Raw genomic sequence first — 5,596 nt, 5'->3', positions numbered from 1 at the left:
CAGGTACCAATCTCCACTCAACTTGCTGTATATTTAACGAAAACGTGGATATTGATCAAGATATGTGTTGATTTCAGACAGGAGAGTTCATAATAAGCTGTCTTGGTTACTTCTGATGAATTCAGCTTAATCATTTATCCACTATTAAACATGTATTTTGAATAAATAGCAAAATAAACGTCCCTCTAAAGAGGCGGGAAAACAGCAGTAGTGGGAATACAAGTTGTATAAACATTAATATACTAACAGGTATGTGTGGTGTGTGTACACCGAGTAAAAGATGTGATCCCGTAGATTCCTGTACTCGTGCTATTGAGTGTGTGTTTTCATGTAAACATCTACAGGATCATATAATGCATGTTCTTCCAAAGAGGTCTGGTTCAAAGCACCGCTAACCCTCCTGTTGTGTTCGGGTCTGACCGATCTACTACTTTCATCGATCATCACTTTTTAGTTCTACATTCGACTGCATTAAGGCTTCATGATATCCTTCACAGACATTTGAACATATTTAATGCTGATCAACACTTTCATTGCATTTTGGATGATTTAGTGAACTTTGTAACCGCCCTAAAGAAAAGGAATTGGTCACCATCCGGATCAGATCACACACTCACACACTTCCTGCGCTGGGCAAGGCAACGAAGAATGACATTTAGGCCCAATCCCAAACCACTCCCTCGACCTTCCCCCTCCGTGACGGAGTGAACTCCGTCTGTAGCCACACTCACAGCTGAATGATGTTCCCTCCATTAAGGGTTAAGGGTATAAATACAGCGGCAAGCTTTGGGACGGCCTCCCCTCTCTCCGCAGGAAACGGAAACGGACGTCATGGTGTCCAACTCACATCTCCATCTGTCGGCTGCATTGACCTGCGTTGCTATCCGTCGCCTGTTAGCGGGTGCAATGGCAAGATCCAACAGAAGGCGCAGAAGGTTGAGGCGCATTTTAGCGATGTGCCAGTGGCAGGTAAACATTTCAATATTGCTAATACAACAATTATCTTCACTTTATTTCTTATATAGTAGCCTATGAACTTTGTATGTGTAATACAAATAGATATTTAGATATATTGTGATATACATTCATTTATTCTTTCCTTATAAGCTATACGTGTATATCTGTATAGTGTCTGTAGAATTCCAACACAGAGAAATGTTGTCAGTAGTTTATAGAATAAAAAAGGAAAGGTTAATTTGACTTGGTCTCAGAATTGTTTACAGAGCTGTGTGTGTGTGTGTGTGTGTGTGTGTGTGTGTGTGTGTGTGTGTGTGTGTGTGTGTGTGTGTGTGTGTGTGTGTGTGTGTGTGTGTGTGTGTGTTGGAGTATAGTTATTGAACAATACTGTGTCCTGTGTTTGTCTTTTACAGGGGGGCAAAGGTCTTTGCATGCAGCTCAATGCCACTGCCCCAATTCTCGCCGTGTATGCCAACCCTGAAGCCTGTCTAAAGAAGGACTTTAGAGTTAAGCGATCTAGTGTGGTGTATTTAGTGCAGATGCTTTCCTCCCCAAAGGACCATGGATGGGGACAAGACATTGAGGTGCTTGTTCTCCTCTACAGCTTGGCCCATGAACTATCACTCTCTGTGGTGGGTTCAGCATTCGGGATTCCCAAATCGACGGTCCACAGGATCATCAAACACGTCACCGGGAAGATAAAGGCCAACCTGAAGACCCTCATTTCCCTGCCAACCGCAGATGAGCTGCCAGAGATTGCAGATGGCTTCTGTCAGCTTGCAAAGAGTCCTGCATTTCACCGTGCTGCTGGTGCAATTGATGGATGCCATATTCGCATCAAACCTCCAGGAAACGAGTACCACAAGGAGTACATCAATTACAAGCTGTTTCCTTCCATCCAGATGCAGGCCATCTGTGACTCAACTGGGAGATTCCTGGATGTCTTCATCGGCTATCCAGGCTCCGTTCATGATGCCAGAGTACTGCGAAACAGCCCCATCTTCTGCCAGGCACTGTTTCCCCCAGCTGGTTGGTTCCTCCTTGGGGACGGTGGTTATCCCTGCCTGGAAAAACCAGTGGGATTACTCACACCCTACAAGGTCCCTCGCGGCCAGGTGCAGGCCAGATTCAACAGGCATCATGCCAGGGCTCGGTCTGTGGTGGAAAGAGCATTTGGAAGGATGAAGGCTCGCTGGAGGGCCACCCTTTTCAAAGCGCTGGAGGTCAGTCCAAGCTTTGCTCCTGACATCATTGCATGTTGTGCATTTCTGCACAATCTGTGCATAGACATGAACGATGTCCTTGAGGATGCTGAAGCCTTCCCCCCTGAAGATGGGGACCAGAGTCCTCCCCCTACCGCAGCATGTGGACAGGAAAGTCCTGGACACCACCTAAGGAACAGGATTGCTGCGCAACTCTCTGCTCCTGTCCAAATGGCACCACACCTGAGAGAGCACGATTACATCGAATGAACTTTGTTTTTTTTTGGAAAAACGTGGTTGTCTGTTAACTTGTGTTTTTGAAATGATGTGCACACATACCTGATTAATTGTGTTTGTTTTAGTGAGCTCCACTTCTCACTTTAGAGAAAAGAGGTGAAATAAAATAAACCTGTGCACCGTTGACTTCAAACTTGGTTTTCCTGAATTGTCTTTCTGCATAATCCCAAATTGGAGACAAATGTCCTTACCTCTTGGATCATTCAATCACGAGCACAGAGCAAAGGTTCAGAAAATGAGGGATTGAAGAGGATTGTGGGGTTTGCTGAGGCAACAAGGACAGGAGGACTAATTGAAGGCCTTGCACCTATGGCCTCATCCATGGCCATGAAGAAGGGCCATGTTGCAGGGGTTTCTTCCCCCTGATCAGTCCCTGTTCCAGTCCTTGGCCTTTTAAGTTCCTATTGCAAACAAATGCATGTTAGAAATCTTTGTTCAGCTTTTTCAAAAACAAACATGTTTTACAATAACAATACACCATTTACCTTGTATTTCTTTTTTAGGTTCTCCCATTTCTTGGAGGCCTGTTTGTGAGACACATGTTGCCCAAGGTCCAGTTCCTTAATGATTGACCTGTTATCATAGAATATTTAAACAATATATATTGGTGTTAAGGCAATGACCCTCAGTGCACATTCATTGCTTTCATTGCACACAATATGAATTGAGTGCATAACTCACTCCCATGCTTCTTTGCAGAACAGGTCGTCCTTGTCCTTAAAGCAATAAGTGCCTTGGTTTTTACCACAGTCCCTGAAATCACAAATCACACTTAAGTTTAAACCGATTTCGTAAGTGAATGGATACATGAATTGACACGTGTTGTTAGTTTGATTCCGATTTAGATTTGTACATCTTCAAAATAAAAATCTAATGTAATCTTGGCAAATCAAATGAACACGTGTAGATTTATAAATACATGTTCACAAAGGCATGTTTTAGTTAAGGCAACGTATTATTTATCGTTTAAAAAAATAACCACATGGAACTCACATTTGTATGACGTTGTTTCCTCCATGCCCGAAAAACGGTTGCACACCTGTGGAGTGAGATTATCAAGCCTGCATCCATGCAAACTCGCTGTCGGAGGCTTTTATAACCCACTGCGCCTCCGCCCTGATTGCTTTGGACCAGCCCTCAATATGGCGGACTCTTCGCGTGAACGCGCAAACGGAGGGGTAGGGTGTAGGGGGCGGTTTGGGAATGGGCCTCAAGATAAGAAGCAGCATGTTACGGCGCGCTATGCACGGCGCCGCCTTGAGGGGGTTCCCGACATGTCGTTGCAGTAGATTAAAGCGTGTTTCATGTTGTCGTTTCTGTGGACCTTCTTAATCTACCTTCTTTGGGGGCCCCTTCTGGTCCGGGGCCCCTTCTGGTCCGGGGCCCCAAGCTGTTACCTGCCTTCCTGTTCGCAAGGTGCGCCCATGCCCACACGCCCACACACACACACATACACACACATACACACACACACACACACACACACACACACACACACACATACACACACACACATATATACACACACACACACAGAAAACTATTGGATACATTTCCTGCTCTTATGTGCCCATCCCCCTCCATGGATCACACCTGGCACACATGCAGTGTCTGTTCTTTGTATACTTACTGCAGTTGTTCATGTACACCAGTAGTCTGATACATTACAGTTTGAAATGAAATGTGGTGATGATTAATGGTTTTTGTGTTAATGTAATAGCAGTTAAAACAGGACCGGTCAAATTTGACCGCGAACACCAAAGTAAGGGGGAAACGAAGACAACAGCACCATTAAAGAACAAGCTTACCTGCATCAAGTCCTCCGTTAGAAACACCTGGACCGGGCTCCTCTGGGGGGTTTGTATCCCAGAATAGGAGCTGTTTTTCGGCTGCAAGAGTGTGTTTCCCGCTCCTCTGTTCGGAGAAGTGACTCCTTTCAAACTTGACTTTGACTTAAAAGCAGACCTGGGGCCTCATGTATAACGCCGTGCGTAGGATTCACGTGGGAAGGTTGCTTACGTAGTAGAAATCCGAAAAATAGGTCCATACATTTTCCGCCACTTCCCGATTCACCAAACATTGCATACCGGCGAGGAAAGTGCGTACGGCACTTCCTACGCCGGTTTCCCTTTATAAATCACAACCGACTCGAAATGCGGTGCAGCTTTTGCGGGCTTCACGTAACGCCCATTCATTCATTCATTCTGACTGACTGCATGAAGGAGATCGCAAGAAATGAGGACAGAAAGCTAAAACAGACGTCTCACACCGTGTCAGATTCTGGTTATTTTGGGGAGGTGGAGATAAATCACATTGTTTGGTGGATGCAGTTTGAACCAGAGGAGCAGCATGGAGGTCGGATCGTCACCAAAATAAATAAATAAGTGGCCCGAAAAAGGTTCATGACAAAAACAATACACATAGCCTTCCTCAGGCAGTGTGTTTGCACCGGGGACAGGAGACCCCCCCCCCCCCCCCCCTGATGAGAGACTAAGAAGTGATCGGGGAATCCCTCCGGAGTGGAGTCATGACGACTGGATCTGAATTATGTGTTTGTATTTGGTGGTTTGTGTCCCAGCTGTCGATCAGCTGTGCGCAGCGTCTCCACTGCAGCACGTGCGTCTCAAAACCCTAACCCCCCCCCCCCCAGCAACTCTATATCCACCAGAGGAAATACAACTAATGTGTTATATTAGCTGTTCAATTGACCACATGGTGTTCTTAGCTTCCAGACCTCCTGTGTTTTACGAGCGACTTCTCAAGTCTTGGCAAACGGCATAAAACACAATTAAACGTGATAGTATATAAAACCATGCTCGTATCAACAACCTATAGAAAAGCAACACGGCGTCAGTTTAGACGTAACTCTGTCCTCCTGCTCACCGCATCATTCATGAGGAAACATTTCATAACATTAACACAACATATTCCAGGTGGTTTTAAATAACATATCCGTATTTATTTATTCCTCCAGGTGATGTGTGTGTGTGTGTGTGTGTGTGTGTGTGGTGTGTGTGTATGTGTATGTGTGTGTGTGTGTGTGTGTGTGTGTGTGTGTGTGTGTGTGTGTGTGTGTGTGTGTGTGTGTGTGTGTGTGTGTGTGTGTGTGTGTGTGTGTGTGGTGTGTGTGTGTGTGTGTG

At 45.4% G+C, this 5,596-nt stretch overlaps 1 long non-coding RNA gene across 1 annotated transcript; it reads right to left on the bottom strand.

Annotated features, from left to right (window-relative positions):
* Window positions 1–2,731: 2,731 nt before the first annotated feature.
* LOC117538304 lies at window positions 2,732–3,556 on the bottom strand. Its single transcript, XR_004567835.1, has 3 exons — window positions 3,450–3,556; window positions 2,942–3,029; window positions 2,732–2,857 (listed from the first exon to the last, which is right to left on the bottom strand). It is a non-coding gene; the product is annotated as an uncharacterized LOC117538304 (long non-coding RNA).
* Window positions 3,557–5,596: the final 2,040 nt, after the last annotated feature.

Source organism: Gymnodraco acuticeps, unplaced genomic scaffold (genome assembly GCF_902827175.1).
Source record: "Gymnodraco acuticeps unplaced genomic scaffold, fGymAcu1.1, whole genome shotgun sequence".
NCBI classification, from domain to species: domain Eukaryota; kingdom Metazoa; phylum Chordata; class Actinopteri; order Perciformes; family Bathydraconidae; genus Gymnodraco; species Gymnodraco acuticeps.
This window is presented reverse-complemented; position numbering and strand designations above follow the sequence as displayed.